The following is a 19,912-nucleotide window of genomic DNA, read 5'->3' as shown; positions in this document are numbered from 1 at the left end:
TTACTTCATATAAATAATACTTATTTAATGTAACCTACAGGTTTACCAATTTCTTTGCTCACTACTACCCTTCAGATCTCAGGTCTTTGTGCTGAGAAAATCTTTCTTTTTCCTGAAGTCATTTTTTAGAAGTTCTTTTGGTGAAGGTCTGCTGTGATAGATTCCCTCAGATATCAGTCTCAAGACAGTTTTATTCTACTCTCATTCTTTTCTTTTTTAATATTTTTTAATTTTTATTTTTGGTTGCATTGGGTCTTTGCTGCTGCGCACAGGCTTTCTCTAGTTGCGGTGAGCAGGGGCTACTGTTTGTTTCAGTGCTCAGGTTTCTCATTGCGGTGGCTTCCCTTGTTGCGGAGCACGGGCTCTAGGCCCGCAGGCTTCAGTAGTTGTGGCACGTGGGCTCAGTAGTTGTGGCTTGCGGGCTCTAGAGCACAGGCTCAGTACTTGTGGCACATGGGCTTAGTTGCTCCATGGCATGTGGGATCTTCTGTGACCAGGGCTCAAACCCACGTCCCCTGCATTGGCAGGCTGATTCTTAACCACTGCACCACCAAGGAAGTCCTCTGCCCTCATTCTTGAATAATAATTTGACTAGGTACTGTTAAAGAACAAAAATTCAACTTAGTAAATTTGAAGACCTAATTGGTTTTATTAGATGATTCATGAATTAGGCAGCATCCCATCTAGCATGCAGAAAAGGATTTCTAGGAGTGGTACAAAATGGAAGGTTTTCACAGACAGAAAGAGGTGGGACAAGGAAATTAAAAGAGTGGATTATTTCAGGCAAGGTTACGTTCCCTTAGGGGGAGGCAGGGGGTCTTAGGCAGATTACCTCACTAGTGCTGACCAGGAAATTCCATACTGCTTGGTTTAAAAGTCTACTCATGAGAGAGGGTGAAACTACAATTAGGTTAGGTATTAAGTCTTGGATTTGGCACAAGTGACTCCATTTTGGGATCATAGTTTCTTTTGTTGAACATAATTTGAAGTGAACAATTATGTTCTAATTCCAGGTTGACAATTATGTTCTTTCAGCATTTTGAAGATATTATCAATAAATATATTTTCTACCTGAGTTATGAAATCTGCATCAGTCAAATTGTCATTCACTTATAGATAATTATTTTCTCTTAGGCTGTTTTTAAAATATTTTAGCCTTTGTGTTCTGGAGTTTTACTATAAAGTATCTAGGTCTAGATTTCTTTTATTTATCAAGCTTGCTATAAATCATGTTGGGGATATTTATGGATTTACATCCTTCATCAGAATTGAAAAATTAGCATCCATTAACTTATCAAATACTTCTTCTCTGTTCTCACTAATTTATCCCCCAGAAATCCCTAAATTAGATTTACTATTTTATTTTCCATGTCTCATAATCCCACTTTCATAATTTCCATTTCCTTATTTTCCTGTATTATATTCTGGGTAATTTATTTAGATCCAATTTCCATTATATTTTCTCATCCATGTCTAATCTGCTGTTTAATCCATGGCTTTATGAAGTTTTAAAATGTCAACAATCATATTCTAAATTTTCAGATATACTATTTATTTCACAAATTCCCAGTCTCTTGTGATAGTCTCGTTTTTTTTTTAACATCTTTATTGGAGTATAATTGCTTTACAATGGTGTGTTACTTTCTGCCTTATAACAAAGTGAATCAGCTATTCATACACATATAGCCCCGTATCTCTTCACTGTTGAATTTCCCTCCCTCCCACCCTCCCTATCCCACCCCTCTAGGTGGTCAGAAAGCACCGGGCTGATCTCCCTGTGCTATGCGGCTGCTTCCCACTAGCTATTGGTTTTACATTTGGTAGTGTATATATGTCCATGCCACTCTCTCATTTTGTCCCAGCTTACCTTTCCCTATCCCCATGTCCTCAAGTCCATTCTCTAGTTAGTCTGCATCTTTATTCCCATCCTGCCCCTAGGTTTTTCATGACCTTTTCTTTCTTTCTTTTTTAGATTCCATATATATGTGTCAGCATGCGGTATTTGTTTTCCTCTTTCTGACTTACTGCACTCTGTATGATAGACTAGGTCCATCCACCTCACTACAAATAACTCAATTTCATTTCTTTTTTTTGAGTAATATTCCATTGTATATATGTGCCACAACTTCTTTAATCATTCATCTGTTGATGGACACTTCATCTCCTGGGTACTGTAAATAGAGCTGCAATGAATATTGTGGTACATGACTCTTTTTGAATTATGGTTTTCTCAGGGTATATGCCCAGTAGCGGGATTGCTGAGTCGTATGATAGTTCTATTTTTAGTTTTTTAAGGAACCTCCATACTGTTCTCCATAGTGGCTGTGTCAATTTACATTCCCACCAACAGTGCAAGAGGGTTCCCTTTTCTCCACACCATCACCAGCATTTATTCTTTGTAGATTTTTTTCATGATGGCCATTCTGACTGGGGTGAGATGATATCTCATTGTAGTTTTGATTTGCATTTCTGTAATGATTAGTGATGTTGAGCATTCTTTCATGTGTTTGTTGGCAATCTGTATATCTTCTTTGGAGAAATGTCTATTTAGGTCTTCTGCCCGTTTTTGGATTGGGTTGTTTGGTTTTTTTGATATTGAGTTGCATGAGCTGCTTGTAAATTTTGGAGATTAATCCTTTGTCAGTTGCTTCATTTGCAAATATTTTCTCCCATTCTGAGGGTTGTCTTTTCGTCTTGTTTATGGTTTCCTTTGCTGTGCAAAAGCTTTTAAGTTTCATTAGGTCCAATTTCTTTCTTTTTGTTTTTATTTCCTTTCTCTAGGAGGTGGGTCAAAAAGGATCTTGCTGTGATTTATGTCATAGAGTGTTCTGCCTATGTTTCCCTCTAAGAGTTTTATACTGTCTGGCCTTACATTTAGGTCTTTAATCCATTTTGAGTTTATTTTTGTGTATGGTGTGAGGGAGTGTTCTAATTTCATTCTTTTACATGTAGCTGTCCAGTTTTCCCAGCACCACTTATTGAAGAGGCTGTCTTTTCTCCATTGCATATTCTTGCCTCCTTTAGCAAAGATAAGGTGACCATATGTTCGTGGGTTTATCTCTGGGCTTTCTATCCTGTTCCATTGATCTATATTTCTGTTTTTGTGCCAGTATCATACTGTCTTGATTACTGTAGCTTTGTAGTATAGTCTTAAGTCAGAGAGCCTGATTCCTCCAGCTCCGTTTTTCTTTCTCAAGATCGTTTTGGCTATTTGGGGCCTTTTGTGTTGCCATACAAATTGTGAAATTTCTTTTTCTAGTTCTGTGAAAAATGCCAGTGGTAGTTTGATAGAGATTGCATTGAATCTGTAGATTTTTTTGGGTAGTACAGTCATCTTCACAATGTTGATTCTTCAAATCCAAGAACATGATATACATCTCCATCTATTTGTATCATCTTTAATTTCTTTCATCAGTATCTTATAGTTTTCTGCATACAGGTCTTTTGTCTCCTTAGGTAGGTTTATTCCTAGGCATTTTATTCTTTTTGTTGCAATGGTAAATGGGAGTGTTTCCTTAATTTCACTTTCAGATTTTTCATCATTAGTGTATAGGAATGCAAGAGATTTCTGTGCATTAATTTTGTATCCTGCTACTTTACCAAATTCATTGATTAGCTCTAGTAGTTTTCTGGTAGCATAATTAGGATTCTCTATGTATAGTATCATGTCATCTGCAAACAGTGACAGCTTTACTTCTTTTTTTCCAATTTGGATTCCTTTTATTTCTTTTTCTTCTCTGAATACTGTGGCTAAAACTTCCAAAACAATATTGAATGATAGTGGTGAGACTGGGCAACCTTGTCTTGCTCCTGATCTTAGTAGAAATCGTTTCAGTTTTTCACCAGTGAGGATGATGTTGGCTGTGGGTTTGTCATATACGGCCTTTATTATGTTGAGGTAAGTTCTCTCCATGCCTACTTTCTGGAGGGTTTTTATCATAAATGGGTGTTGAATTTTGTCGAAAGTTTTTCTGCATCTATTGAGATGATCATATGGTTTTTATTCTTCAATTTGTTAATATGGTGTATCACATTGATTGATTCGCATATATTGAAGAATCCTTGCATTCCTGGGATAAACCCCACTTGATCATGGTGTATGATCTTTTTTTTTTCCTGTGGTACGTGGGCCTCTCACTGTTGTGGCCTCTCCCGTTGTGGAGCACAGGCTCCTGACACACAGGCTCAGCGGCCATGGGTCAAGGGCCCAGCCTCTCTGCGGCATGTGGGATCTTCCCAGACCAGGGCACGAACCCGTGCCCCCTGCATTGGCAGGCAGATTCTCAACCACTGAGCCACCAGGGAAGCCCGTATGATCCTTTTAATGTGCTGTTGGATTCTGTTTGCTAGTATTTTGTTGAGGATTTTTGCATCTATGTTCAGCATTGATATTGGCTTGTTGTTTTCTTTCTTTGTGACATCTCTGCCTGGTTTTGGTATCAGGTTGATGGTGGCTTTGCAGAATGAGATTGGGAGTGTTCCTCCCTCTGCTATATTTTGGAAGAGTCTGAGAGGGATAGGTGTTAGCTCTTCTCTAAATGTTTGATAGAATTCGTCTGTGAAGCCACCTGGTCCTGGGCTTTAGTTTGTTGGAGGATTTTTAATCACATTTTCAATTGCAGTGCTCGTGATTGGTTTGTTTATATTTTCTATTTCTTCCTGGTTCAGTCTCGGAAGGTTGTTCTTTTCTAAGAATTTGTGAATTTCTTCCAGGTTTTCCATTTTATTGACATTTAGTTGCTTGTAGTAATCTCTCATGATCCTTTGTATTTCTGCAGTGTCAGTTGTTACTTCTCCTTTTTCATTTCTAATTCTATTGATTTGAGTCTACTCCCTTTTTTTCTTCAGGAGTCTGGCTAATGGTTTATCAATTTTGTTTATCTTCTCAAAGAACCAGCTATTAGTTTTATTGATATTTGCTATTGTTCCCTTCATTTCTTTTTCATTAATTTCTGATCTGATCTTTATGATTCCTTCTGCTAACTTTGAGGTGTTTTTGTTCTTCTTTCTCTAATTTCTTTATGTGTAAGGTTAGGTTGTTTATTTGAGATGTTTCTTGTTTCTTAAGGTAGGATTGTATTGCTATAAACTTCCCTCTTAGAACTGCTTTTGCTACATCTTATAGGTTTTGGGTCATTGTGCTTTCATTGTCATTTGTTTCTAGGTATTCTTTGATTGCCACTTTGATTTCTTCAGTGATCTCTTGGTAATTTAGTAGCGTACTATTTAGCCTCCATGGGTTTGTATTTTTTACAGTTTTTTGCCTGTAATTGATATCTAGTCTCATAGCGTTGTTGTCAGAAAAGAGACTTGATACAATTTCAATTTTCTTAAATTTACCAAGGCTTGATTTGTGACCCAAGAAATGATCTATCCTGGAGAATGTTCCATGAGCACTTGAGAAGAAAGTGTATTCTGTTGTTTTTGGATGGAATGTGCTATAAATATCAATTAAATCCATTTTGTTGAATGTGTCATTTAAAGCTTCTGTTTCCTTATTTATTTTCATTTTGGATGATCTGTCCATTGGTGAAAATGGAGTGTTAAAGTCCCCTACTATGATTGTGTTACTGTTGATTTCCCCTTTTATGGCTGTTAGTATTTGCCTTATGTATTGAGGTGCTTCTATGTTGGGTGCATAAATATTTACAGTTGTTATATCTTCTTCTTGGATTGATCCCTTGATCATTATGTAGTGTCCTTCTTTGTCTCTTGTAATAGTCTTTATTTTAAAGTCTATTTTGTCTGATATGAGAATTGCTACTTCAGCTTTCTTTTGATTTCCATTTGCATGGAATATATTTTTCCATCCCCACACTTTCAGTCTGTATGAGTCCCTAGGCCTGAAGTGGGTCTCTTGTAGACAGCATATATACGGGTCTTGTTTTTATATCCATTCAGCCAGTCTATGTCTTTTGGTTGGAGAATTTAATCCATTTACATTTAAGGTAATTATCGATATGTATGTTCCTATTGCCATTTTCTTAATTGTTCTGGCTTGTTATTGTAGGTCTTTTCCTTCTCTTGTGTTTCCTGCCTAGAGAAGTTCCTTTATCATTTGTTGTAAAGCTGGTTTAGTGATGCTGAATTCTCCTAGCTTTTGCTTGTCTGTAAAGGTTTTAATTTCTCCATCAAATCTGAATGAGATCCTTGCTGGGTAGCATAACCTTGGTTGTAGATTTTTCCCTTTCATCACTTTATTTTTTTAATTTAATTTTATTTTTTTGCGGTATGCGGGCCTCTCACTGTTGTGGCCTCTCCCGCTGCGGAGCACAGGTTCCGGATGCGCAGGCCTAGTGGCCATGGCTCACGGGGTTAGTTGCTCTGCGGCATGTGGGATCTTCCCGGACCAGGGCACAAACCCGTGTCCCCTGCATTGGCAGGCGGATTCTCAACCACTGCGCCACCAGGGAAGCCCTCATCACTTTAAATATGTCCTGCCCCTCCCTTCTGGCTTGCAGAATTTCTGCTGAAAGATCAGCTGTTAACTTTATGGGGATTCCCTTGTATGTTATTTGTTGTTTTTCCCTGTCTGCTTTTAATATTTTTTCTTTGTATTTAATTTTTGATAATTTGATTAATATGTGTCTTGGAGTGTTTATCCTTGCATTTATCCTGTATGGGACTCTCTGAGATTCCTGGACTTGATTAACTATTTCTTTTCCCATGTTAGGGAAGTTTTCAACTATAATCTCTTCAAATATTTCCTCAGTCCCTTTCTTTTTCTCTTCTTCTTCTGGGACCCCTATAATCTGAATGTTGGTGTGTTTATTTTGTCCCAGAGGTCTCTGAGACTGTCCTCATTTCTTTTAGCTTTTTTTTCCTTTATCCTGCTCTGCAGTAGTTATTTCCACTATTTTATCTTCCACATCACTTATCCGTTCTTCTGCCTCAGTTATTCTGCTATTGATTCCTTCTAGAGAATTTTTTTTTTTTTTTTTTTTTTTTTTTTTGCGGTACGCGGGCCTCTCACTGTTGTGGCCTCTCCCATTGTGGAGCATGGGCTCCGGACACGTAGGCTCAGCGGCCCATGGGCCCTGCCGCTCCGCGGCATGTGGGATCTTCCCAGACCAGGGCACGAACCCATGTCCCCTGCATTGGCAGGCGGACTCTCAACCACTGCGCCACCAGTGAAGCCCCTAGAGAATTTTTAGTTTCATTTATTGTGTTGTTCATCATTGTTTGTTTGCTCTTTAGTTCTTCTAGGTCATTGTTAAAAGTTTCTTATTGGGCTTCCCTGGTGGTGCAGTGGTTGAGAGTCTGCCTGCCAATGTGGAGGACGCGGGTTCGTGCCCCAGTCCGGGAAGATTCCACATCCCGCGGAGCGGCTGGGCCTGTGAGCCATGGCCTCTGAGCCTGCACGTCCGGAGCCTGTGCTCCACAACGGGAGAGGCTGCAGCAGTGAAAGGCCCGCATACCACACATACACACACACACACACACACACACACACACACACACACACACACAAAGTTTCTTATATTTTCTCCATTCTATTTCCAAGATTTTGGATCATCTTTACTAACATTATTCTGAATTCTTATTCAGGTAGACTGCCTATTTCCTCTTCATTTGTTTTGTCTGGTGGGTTTTACCTTGCTCCTTCATCTGCTGTGTGTTTCTCTGTCTTCTCATTTTGCTTAACTTACTGTGTTCAGGGTCTCCTTTTTGCAGGCTGCAGCATCATAGTTCCCGTTGTTTTTGGTGTCTGCCCCCACTGGCTAAAGTTGGTTCAGTGCATTGTGTAGGCTTCTTGGTGGAGGGGACTAGTGCCTGTGTTCTGGTGGATGAGGCTGGATCTTGTCTTTCTGGTGGGCAGGTCCACATCTGGTGGTGTGTTTTGGGGTGTCTGTGACCTTATTATGATTTTAGGCAGCCTCTCTGCTAATAGGTGGGGTCGTGTTCCTGTCTTGCTAGTTGTTTGGCATAGGGTGTCCAGCACTGGAGCTTGCTGGTCATTGAGTGGAGCTGGGTCTTGGTGTTGAGATGGAGGTCTCTGGGAGATTTTCACTGTTTGATATTATGTGGAGCTGGGAGGCCTCTGGTGGACCAGTGTCACGAACTCGTCTCTCCCACTTCAGTGACACAGGCCGGATGCCCAGTCAGAGCACCAAGACCCTGTCATCCACATGGAAAAAGAGAAAAAGAAAAAATATATATATATATATCATTGCTTCCAAAGTCCACCGCCTCAATATGGGATGATTCGTTGTCTATTCAGGTCTTCCACAGATGCAGGGTACATCAAGTTGATTTTGGAGATTTAACCTGCTGCTCCTGAGGCTGCTGGGAGAAATTTCCCTTTCTCTTCTTTGTTCGCACAGCTCCTGGGGTTCAGCTTTGGATTTGGCCCCGCCTTTGCATGTAGGTCGCCTAAGGGCGTCTGTTCTTCTCTCAGAAAGGACAGCGTTAATGTAGCAGCTGATTAGGGGGTTCTGGCTCACTCAGGCCAGGGGGAGGGAGGGGTACGGAACGTGGGGCGAGCCTGTGGCAGCAGAGGCCAACATGACGTTGCAACATCCCGAGGTGTACCGTGCGTTCTCCCGGGGAAGTTGTCCCTGGATCCCGGGATCCTGGCAGTGGCAGGCTGCACAGGCTCCCGGGAAGGGAGATGTGGATAGTGACCTGTGCTTGCACACAGGCTTCTTGGATGCTCCAGCAGCAGCCTTAGCGTTTCATGCCCATCTCTGGGGTCTGCGCTGATAGCCGTGGCTCGCACCCATCTCTGGAACTCGTTTAGGCAGCGCTCTGAATCCCCTCTCCTCATGCACCCCGAAACAATGGTCTCTTGCCTCTTCGGCAGCTCAAGAACTTTGCCTGGACACTCTCTCAGCTAGCTGTGGCGCACTAGGCCCCTTCAGGCTGTGTTCACGCTGCCAACCCCAGTCCTCTCCCTAGGGTCTGACCTCTGAAGCCCGAGCCTCAGCTCACAGCCCCCCACACCCACCCTGGCAGGTGAGCCGACAAGCCTCTCAGGCTGGTAAGTGCTGGTCGGCACCGATCCTCTGTGCGGGAATCTCTCTGCTTTGCCCTCCGCACCCCTGTTGCTGCGCTCTCCTCTGTGACTCTGAAGCTTCCCCCCTCCGCCACCCACAGTCTCCGCCTGTGAAGGGGCTTCCTAGTGTGTGGAAACCTTTCCTCCTTCACAGCTCCCTCCCACTGGTGCAGGTCCTGTCCCTATTCTTTTGTCTCTGCTTTTTCTTTTTTCTTTTGCTCTACCCAGGTACGAGGGGAGTTTCTTGCCCTTTGGGAGGTCTGAGGTCTTCTGTCAGCGTTCAGTAAGTGTTCTGTAGGGGTTGTTCCACATGTAGATGTATTTCTGATGTATTTGTGGGAAGGAAGGTGATCTCCATGTCTTACTCTTCCACCATCTTGAAGCTCCTCTCTCAGTCTCTTGTTTCTTGATCAATTTTGTGATTCCATTTTAAAATTTCTTCCAGTATTTTATACAAAGTTATTTTATATTTTGATTTTATAATTCCAATATATGAAGACCATGGAGGTCTAAATCTGTTGTTTGTTGTTCTGCCTCATGATCATAGTAGCTTTTTTTCTCTTATGTTTGTTAATCTCTGATTGTCAGATCATATGTATTTATCTTTGGGGATCCTACAGGCCTAAACTGGGGATTTTTTGATGCTTCTTCTAGAAGCCAACAGGACCTACCATCCCATACCTACCTGGGATGGTACTTTAGCTTTTTTAAAAACACCTTTCCTTAATTAGGAATCTCAGTTTCAAGAAGCCTATTTGGAACTAGTCCAAGGCTTGGTCTCTGATCAACTGACACACTGATATATATCTACATTTACCCTTAGGGCAATACCAACCTCCTGGCTCCTTGCTACTCACACTCCCATCCTGGTTTCAGCTTACATTTTATTAGGGATTACTTGAAGATTTTCTTCATTTATTTCAAGTCCTGTGATATACTAAAAAAAATCAACCTCTTCCAGAATCTCCTTGTTTCGGAGTAACAGGGTGCTTTACAGTATCTAGCCTCCCATATTGACAGAAGTCAAAGTCCCCAAAACTGCTTCTTTTTTCTTTTTTTTTTTTGAGAAATTATTCATGTGCATTTTGAGGTAGTAATGTAAATAACGCAAAACACGCATTTGCAAATTGATTCAGATATACAGTCGAAAAACAGTGAAATCAGAGTAAACAAGTAAAACAATGTAAAGTATGCATCTGAGTAAAGATTTAGATATAAATTTGAAAAGAAAGTGTAACACAGTATCTACCAGTAACTGAAATTAAAACAGGTAAGAGGTGATGGGTTTAGAAGGAGGGCTGAATGACACTGAGGATCTATAGATATTTTTGCCCTAGAGACATTGATTATAGCTGCAGGCTGAGAATCCAGGGTTGGCCCTAGGACAGAAGGTCCCAGGGCAGGGAACAGGGAAATAAGCAGATATGTTGGTATATATGTGGGGGTATTTCAGGAGTTAAATGGAGATATCTATTCTCCACATGCCCTTAAGATATGTGTCAACTTTTGAAGCTGCTTGATTTGGGAGACTGAATACCCAAGCTGAAAACCCTTTAAGGGCAGAACTTAATCTGTAGAAAACCTCAAAGAAAACAAACTCTTGTTTCTCAATTAAAAGCTCTGGAAGGTCTTCCCTAGGAAAGAGAATAAAGCAGAGGTAGGCTGAGTCTAAACAAAACTGTAACCTATTTTCACTGTATCCACCCTACCTTCAACACTCAGTAACAGATTGAAATGAGATGATCAGCCCCCTACTCTATCAGTCCAATAAATGAAAGGATAAATTCTCTATGATGCAAGACAGCATCATTAGAGCACAATATGGTGATGGTTCTTTTTTTTTGTAACATCTTTAATGGAATATAATTGTTTCAACGTTGCATTAGTTTCTGCTGTATAACAAAGTGAATCAGCTATATGTATACATACATCCCCATATACCTTCCCTCTGGCATCCCTCTCCCACCTTCCCTATCCCACCCCTCTAGGTGGTCACCAAGCTGATCTCCCTGTGCTATGCTGCTGCTTCCCACTAGCTATTTTACATTTGGTAGTGTATATATGTCAATGCTACTCTCTCACTTCATCCCAGCTTACCCTTCTCATCCCCATATCCTCAAGTCCATTCTCTACATCTGCATCTTTATTCCTGTCCTGTCCCTAGTTTCATCAGAACCATTTTTCTTTTTTTTAAGATCCCATATATATGTGTTAGCATACGGTATTTATTTTCCTCTTTCTGACTTACTGCACTCTGTATGATAGACTAGGTCCATCCACCTCACTACAAATAACTCAATTTCATTTCTTTTTATGGCTGAGTAATATTCCATTGTATATATGTGCCACAACTTCTTTAACCATTCATCTGTTGATGGACACTTCATCTCCTGGGTACTGTAAATAGAGCTGCAATGAACATTGTGGTACATGACTCTTTTTGAATTACGGTTTTCTCAGGGTATATGCCCAGTAGTGGGATTGCTGGGTCGTATGGTAGTTCTATTTTTAGTTTTTTAAGGAACCTCCATACTGTTCTCCATAGTGGCTGTGTCAATTTACATTCCCACCAACAGTGCAAGAGGGTTCCCTTTTCTCCACACCATCACCAGCATTTATTCTTTGTAGATTTTTTCATGATGGCCATTCTGACTGGGGTGAGATGATATCTCATTGCAGTTTTGATTTGCATTTCTCTAATGATTAGTGATGTTGAGCATTCTTTCATGTGTTTGTTGGCAATCTGTATATCTTCTTTGGAGAAATGTCTATTTAGGTCTTCTGCCCATTTTTGGATTGGGTTGTTTGGTTTTTTTGATATTGAGTTGCATGAGCTGCTTGTAAATTTTGGAGATTAATCCTTTGTCAGTTGCTTCATTTGCAAATATTTTCTCCCATTCTGAGGGTTGTCTTTTCGTCTTGTTTATGGTTTCCTTTGCTGTGCAAAAGCTTTTAAGTTTCATTAGGTCCAATTTCTTTCCTTTTGTTTTTATTTCCTTTCTCTAGGAGGTGGGTCAAAAAGGATCTTGCTGTGATTTATGTTATAGAGTGTTCTGCCTATGTTTCCCTCTAAGAGTTTTATACTGTCTGGCCTTACATTTAGGTCTTTAATCCATTTTGAGTTTATTTTTGTGTATGGTGTGAGGGAGTGTTCTAATTTCATTCTTTTACATGTAGCTGTCCAGTTTTCCCAGCACCACTTATTGAAGAGGCTGTCTTTTCTCCATTGCATATTCTTGCCTCCTTTAGCAAAGATAAGGTGACCATATGTTCGTGGGTTTATCTCTGGGCTTTCTATCCTGTTCCATTGATCTATATTTCTGTTTTTGTGCCAGTATCATACTGTCTTGATTACTGTAGCTTTGTAGTATAGTCTTAAGTCAGAGAGCCTGATTCCTCCAGCTCCGTTTTTCTTTCTCAAGATCGTTTTGGCTATTTGGGGCCTTTTGTGTTGCCATACAAATTGTGAAATTTCTTTTTCTAGTTCTGTGAAAAATGCCAGTGGTAGTTTGATAGAGATTGCATTGAATCTGTAGATTGCTTTGGGTAATATAGTCATTTTCATAATGTTGATTCTGCCAATCCAAGAACATGGTATATCTCTCCATCTGTTTGTGTTGTCTTTAATTTCTTTCATCAGTGTCTTATAGTTTTCTGCATACAGGTCTTTTGTCTCCTTAGGTAGGTTTATTCCTAGGTATTTTATTCTTTTTGTTGCAATGGTAAATGGGAGTGTTTCCTTAATTTCTCTTTCAGATTTTTCACAATTAGTGTATAGAAATGCAAGAGATTTCTGTGCATTAATTTTGTATCCTGCTACTTTACCAAATTCATTGATTAGCTCTAGTAGCTTTCTGGTAACATCTTAAGGATTCTCTACGTATAGTACCATGTCATCTGCAAACCCTGATAATTTTACTTCTTTTTTTCTGATTTGGATTCCTTTTATTTCTTTTTCTTCTCTGATTCCCGTGGCTAAAACTTCCAAATCTATGTTGAATAATAGTGGTGAGAGTGGGCAACCTTGTCTTGTTCCTGATCTTAGAGGAAATGGTTTCAGTTTTTCACCAGTGAGGATGATGTTGGCTATGGGTTTGTCATATATGGCCTTTATTATGTTGAGGTAAGTTCCCTCTATGACCACTTTCTGGAGAGTTTCTATCATAAATGAGTGTTGATTTTTGCTGAAAGCTTTTTCTGCATCTACTGAGATTATCGTATGGTCTTTATCCTTTAATTTGTTAATAGGGTATATCACATTGATTCATTTGTATATATTGAAGAATCCTTGCATTCCTGGGATAAACCCCACTTGATCATGGCGTGTTATCCTTTTAATGTGCTGTTGGATTCTATTTGCTAGTGTTTTGTTTAGGATTTTTGCATCTACATTCATCAGTGATATTGGCCTGTAGTTTTCTTTTTTTGTGATATCTTTGTCTGGTTTTGTTATCAGGATGATGGTGGCTTCATGGAATGAGTTTGGGAGTTTTCCTCCCTCTGCTATATTGTGGAAGAGTTTGAGAAGGACAGGTGTTAGCTCTTCTCTAAATGTTTGATAGTATTCACCTGTGAAGCCATCTGGTGTTGGGCTTTTGTTTGTTGGAAGATTTTTAATCACAGTTTCAATTTCAGTGCTTGTGATTGTTCTGTTTATATTTTGTATTTCTTCCTGGTTCAGTCTCGGGATATTGTGCTTCTCTAAGAATTTGTCAGTTTTTTCCAGTTGTCCATTTTATTGGCAGAGTTGCTTGCAGTAATCTCTCATGATCCTTTTTATTTCTGTAGCGTCAGTTGTTACTTCTCCTTTTTCATTTCTAATTCTGTTGATTTGAGTCTTCTCCCTTTTTTTCTTGATGAGTCTAGCTAATGGTTTATCAGTTTTATTTATGTTCTCAAAGAACCAGCTTTTAGTTTTATTGATCGTTGCTATTGGTTCCTTCATTTCTTTTTCATTTATTTCTGATATGATCTTTGATTTCTTTCCTTCTCCTAACTTTGGGGATTTTTTTGGTCTTCTTTCTCTAATTGCTGTAGGTGTAAAGTTAGGTTGCTTATCTGAGATGTTTCTTGTTTCTTAAGGTAGGATTGTATTGCTATAAACTTCCCTCTTAGAACTGCTTTTGCTACATCTTATAGGTTTTGGGTCATTGTGTTTTCATTGTCATTTGTTTCTAGGTTTTTTTTTTTTTTTCTCTGGTACGCGGGCCTCTCATTGTTGTGGCCTCTCCCATTGCAGAGCACAGGCTCTGGACGCGCAGGCCCAGCGGCCATGGCTCACGGGCCCAGCCGCTCCGCGGCATGTGGGATCTTCCCAGACCGGGGCATGAACCCGTGTCCCCTGCATCAGCAGGCGGACTCTCAACCACTGCGCCACCAGGGAAGCCCTGTTTCTAGGTATTTTTTGATTGCCGCTTTGATTTCTTCAGTGATCTCTTGGGTATTTAGTAGCATATTGCTTAGCCTCCATGTGTTTGTATTTTTTACAGTTTTTTGCCTGTCATTGATATCTAGTCTCATAGTGCTGTTGTCAGAAAAGAGACTTGATACAATTTCAATTTTCTTAAATTTACCAAGGCTTGATTTGTGACCCAAGATATGATCTATCCTGGAGAATGTTCCATGAGCACTTGAGAAGAAAATGTATTCTGTTGTTTTTGGATGGAATGTGCTATAAATATCAATTAAGTGCATCCTGTTGAATGTGTCATTTAAAGCTTCTGTTTCCTTATTTATTTTCATTTTGGATGATCTGTACATTGGTGAAAGTGGGGTGTTAAAGTCCCCTACTATAATTGTGTTACTGTTGATTTCCCCTTTTATGGCTGTTAGTATTTGCCTTATGTATTGAAGTGCTACTATGTTGGGTGCATAAATATTTACAATTGCTATATCTTCTTCTTGGATTGATCCCTTGATCATTATGTAGTGTCCTTCTTTGTCTCTTTTAACAGTCTTCTTTTTTTTTTTTTTTTTTTTGTTTGTTTGTTTTTTTTTTTTTCTGTACGCGGGCCTCTCACTGCTGTGGCCTCTCCCGTTGCGGGGCACAGGCTCCGGACGCGCAGGCTCAGCGGCCATGGCTCACGGGCCCAGCCGCTCCGCGGCATGTGGGCTCTTCCCGGGCCAGGGCACGAACCCGTGTCCCCTGCATTGGCAGGCGGACTCTCAACCACTGCGCCACCAGGGAAGCCCTTAACAGTCTTCTTTTTAAAGTCTATTTTTTCTGATATGAGAATTGCTATTCTAGTTTTCTTTTGATTTCCATTTGCATGGAATAGCTTTTTCCATCCCCTCACTTTCAGTCTGTATGAGTTCCTAGGCCTGAAGTGGGTCTCTTGTAGACAGCATATATATGGGTCTTGTTTTTGTATCCATTCAGCCAGTCTATGTCTTTTGGTTGGAACATTTAATCCATTTACATTTAAGGTAGTTATTGATATGTATGGTCCTATTACCATTTTCTTAATTGTTCTGGGTTTGTTTTTGTAGGTCTTTTTCTTCTCTTGTGTTTCCACCTAGAGACATTTCTTTAGCATTTGTTGTAAAGCTGGTTTGGTGGTGCTATATTTGCCTAGCTTTTGCTTGTCTGTAAAGGTTTTAATTTCTCTGTTGAATCTGAATGAGATCCTTGCTGGCTAATCTTGATTGTAGGTTTTTCCCTTTCATCACTTTAAATATGTTCTGCCACTCCCCTCAGGCTTGCAGAGTTTCTGCTGAAAGATCAGTTGTTAACCTTATGGGGATTCCCTTGTATGTTATTTGTTGCTCTTCCCCTGCTCCTTTTAATATTTTTTCTTTGTATTTAATTTTTGATAGTTTGATTAATATGTGTCTTGGCATGTTTCTCCTTAGATTTATCCTGTATGGGAATCTCTGTGCTTCCTGGACTTGATTGACTATTTCCTTAGGGAAGTTTTCAACTAAAATCTCTTCAAATATTTTCTCAGACCCTTTCTTTTCTCTTCCTCTGGGACCCCAAAATTTGAAAGTTGGTGCATTTAATGTTGTCCCAGAGGTCTCTGAGACTGTCCTCAATTCTTTTCATTCCTTTTTCCTTATTCTGCTCTGTGGCAGTTATTTCCATGACTTTATCTTCCAGGTCACTTATCCGTTGTTCTGCCTCAGTTATTCAGCTATTGATTCCTCCTAGAGAATTTTAAATTTCATTTATTGTGTTGTTCATCATTGTTTGTTTGCTCTTTAGTTCTTCTAGGTCCTTGTTAAACGTTTCTTGTATTTTCTCCATTCTATTTCCAAGATTTTCGATCATCTTTACTATCATTACTCTGAATTCTTTTGTAGAGTCCCTATTTCCTCTTCATTTGTTTGGTCTGGTGGGTTTTTACCTTGCTCTTTCATCTGCTGCATATTTCTCTGTATTCTCATTTTGTTTAACTTACTGTGTTTGGGGTCTCCTTTTCGCAGGTTGCAGCTTCATAGTTCCCGTTGCTTATGGTGTCTGCCCCCAGTCGGTGAGGTTGGTTCAGTGGCTTGTGTAGGCTTCCTGGTGGAGAGGACTGGTGCCTGTGTTCTGGTGGGTGGGGCTGGATCTTGTCTTTCTGGTGGGCAGGGCTGCATCTGGTCGTGTGTTTTGGTGTGCCTGTGAATTTAGTATGATTTTAGGCAGCCTCTCTGCTAATGGGTGGGGTTGTGTTCCTGTCTTGCTAGTTGATTGGCATGGGGAATACAGCACTGCAGCTTGCTGGCTGTTGGGTGGAGCTGGGTCTTAGGGTTGAGATGGAGATCTCTGGGAGAGCTCTCACTGATTGATATTACATGTGGCTGGGAGGTCTCTGATGGTCCAATGTCCTGAACTTGGGTCTCCCACCTCAGGGACTCAGGCCTGTCAGCCACATGGCTTGGTACTTGGGGATTTTCTTACCTTTTGGGAAGTCTGAGGTCTTCTGCCAGTGTTCAGTAGGTCTTCTGTAGGAGTTGTTCCACATGTAGATGTATTTTTAAATTTATTTATTTAATTAATTTATTTTTGGCTCTGTTGGGTCTTTGTTGCTGTGTGTGGGCTTTCTCTAGTTGCAGCAAGTGGGGGCTACTCTTTGTTGTGATGGGCAGACTTCTCACTGCAGTGGCTTCTCTTGCTGCGGAGCACGGGCTCTCGGCACTCAGGCTTCAGTAGTTGCGGCTCGTGGGCTCTAGAGAGCAGGCTCAGTAGTTGTGGTGCATGGCCTTAGTTGCTCCGCAGCATGTGAGATCTTCCCAGACCAGGGCTCGAACCCATGTCCCCTGCATTGGCAGGAGGATTCTTAACCACTGCACCACCAGGGAAGTCCTGTAGATGTATTTTTGATGTATTTGTGGGGAGGAAGGTGACCTCCACATCTTTCTCCTCCGCCATCTTGAAGGTACTCCGATCATGGTTCTTTATGCAAAATATCTGGCCACAGTTTCTGGTCATGTGGAGATCAAAACCATAAGACACATGGACAAATCCATAATTATAATTAAAGACTTCAATACTTTTTCAGGGTATCTCCTTCTTAATTCAATAATTAAGTAGATTCAATAATTAAGTAGACAGAAAAGAAGCAAAAATATAGCAGACTTCAGCAACAGTATGAAACTATTTGACTCCATCCATCCCAACATCAGAATATACATTCTTCTCAGTGGCCCATTGAACATTTACCAAGACTAACCATATTCTGGGCCACAAAACAAGTCTCAATAAATTTAAAGGATTCAAATCATACAATATGGTCTCTGGCTACTACAGAATTAAGTTGGAAATCAACAACAGAAAGATCTACAGAAAAACTATAATTTTTTGGAAACAACATAACATGCTTCTAAATAACTCATGGTCAAAGAAGAAATTGAAAGAGAAAGTAGAAAGCACTTTGAAGTTAATCAAAATGAAAATACAACATATGAATCTTTGTGGAAAGCCTCCACAACTATGAGATAATAAACGTCTGTTGTTTACGCCACCCAGTCTTGTGGTATTTTGTTATGGCAGCCCTAGCAAAATAATACAAGCCCCAAACTGGAAATAATGTGAATGTCCATCAACAGATAAATGACTAAACAAATTTGGCAAATTTCATCTTTTTTTTTTGCGGTACGCGGGCCTCTCACTGTTGTGGCCTCTCCCGTTGCGGAGCACAGGCTCCAGGCGAACAAGCTCAGTGGCCATGGCTCACGGGCCCAGCTGTTCCGCGGCATGTGGGATCTTCCCAGACCGCAGCACGAACCCTTGTCCCCTGCATCGGCAAGTGGACTCTCAACCACTGCGCCACCAGGGAAGCCTGGCAAATTTCATCTTATAGTGATCAAGGTTAGTATCACCCCATGATAAGTCATATTGGTATCATCTGCACCTGACATGATGCGGTGAGAAGAGCACCTCATCTCTGTGGACCTCCTCCCCAAGTCCCATAGCCCCAGTCTAATCATGAGAACACATCAGGCAAACCCAAACTAAGGGATATTCTACAAAATACCTGACTCTTCAAAAGTACTTCAAAATACTCTTCAAAAGTTTCAAGGTCATGTGGAGCAAGGAAAGACTGAATAACTGTCACAGACTAGAGGAGACACAATGACTAATTTCACTGTGACATTCTTGAATGGACCCTGGAACAGAAAAAGGACATTAGAGGAAAAACTGCTGAAATCTAAATAAAGTCTGTAGTTCAGTTAATAGTATTATTTTAATGTTAATTTCTTAGCTTTGACAAATGTACCATGGTCATGCTAACATTAAAGTAAGCTAGATGAAAAGTATTATCTTTGCAACTTTTTTTTTTTTTTTGGCTGCACTGAGTCTTAGTTGCAGCATGTGAGATCTTCATTGCGGCCTGTGGAATTCTTAGTTGCTCAAGTGAACTCTTAGTTGCGGCATGCATGTGGGATCTAGTTCCCCAACCAGGGATCGAACCTGGGCCCCCTACATTGGGAGCATGGAGTCTTACCCACTGGACCACCAGGGAAGTCCTGCAACTTTTATGGAAATCTAAAATTATTCCAAAACAAAAAGTGTATTTTAAAAAATTGTATATATGTAACAGCTTTAAAACAATAAGATCTCACTTGGAGTACTGTTAAAAATCAAATATTTAGGAATAAATCTAATGAAAGATATGTGAAAATTCTACATTGAAAAGTACACTGTATGATAGAGATCAATTTTTAAAGACTCAGATAAATAGAAGGATAGATCATGTTCATGGATTAGAAGACTCAATATTGTTAAAATATCAATATCCTCAAATTAAGCTGATAATTCAATGCAATCCTAATCAGAACCCCAGCAGGGATTTTGTGTGTGTGTGTGTGTGTGTGTGTGTGTGTGTGTGTGTGTGTGTGTGTAAATCAACAAGCTGATTCTAAAATTCAGATAGACCTCAAAGGGCCAAGAATAGCCAAGGCAATCTTGAAGAAAAAATAGCACCAGATGACTTACACTATATGACATCAAGACCTATTATGAAGGTATAGCAATTAACACAGTGTGCAAAGAAAGACAAATTGATGAGTGGAATGTCACTGAGATATCAGGAACTGACCCACACATATATTGTCACCTGATTTATGACAAAGATAACACTACAGTAGGGAAAAGATAATATTTTAGTAAATAGTGTCTAGGCAACTGGGTAACAACATGGAAAATAATATGTCTTGATCACTACTTCATTCTACACACAAAAATCAATTTCAAGTGGATTGCAGATCTACATGTGAAAAATAAAACAATAAAATTCTTAGAAGAGGACATCTCCTTCACCTTGGAGTAGACAAAACTTTTAAAAACAAGACATAAAAGCACTAACCAAAATGAAAAAATTTGATATATTTGACTATATTAAAATTAAGGACTTCTGTTCAAAAATAAAATATGATTATGAGAATAAAAAAACAATGCACAGAATGGGAGAAGATATTCACAATACATATATT

This window comes from Kogia breviceps, chromosome 2, assembly GCF_026419965.1.
Source record: "Kogia breviceps isolate mKogBre1 chromosome 2, mKogBre1 haplotype 1, whole genome shotgun sequence".
In the NCBI taxonomy this organism is placed as follows: Eukaryota; Metazoa; Chordata; class Mammalia; order Artiodactyla; family Physeteridae; genus Kogia; species Kogia breviceps.
Note: the sequence above shows the minus strand (reverse complement) of the source record.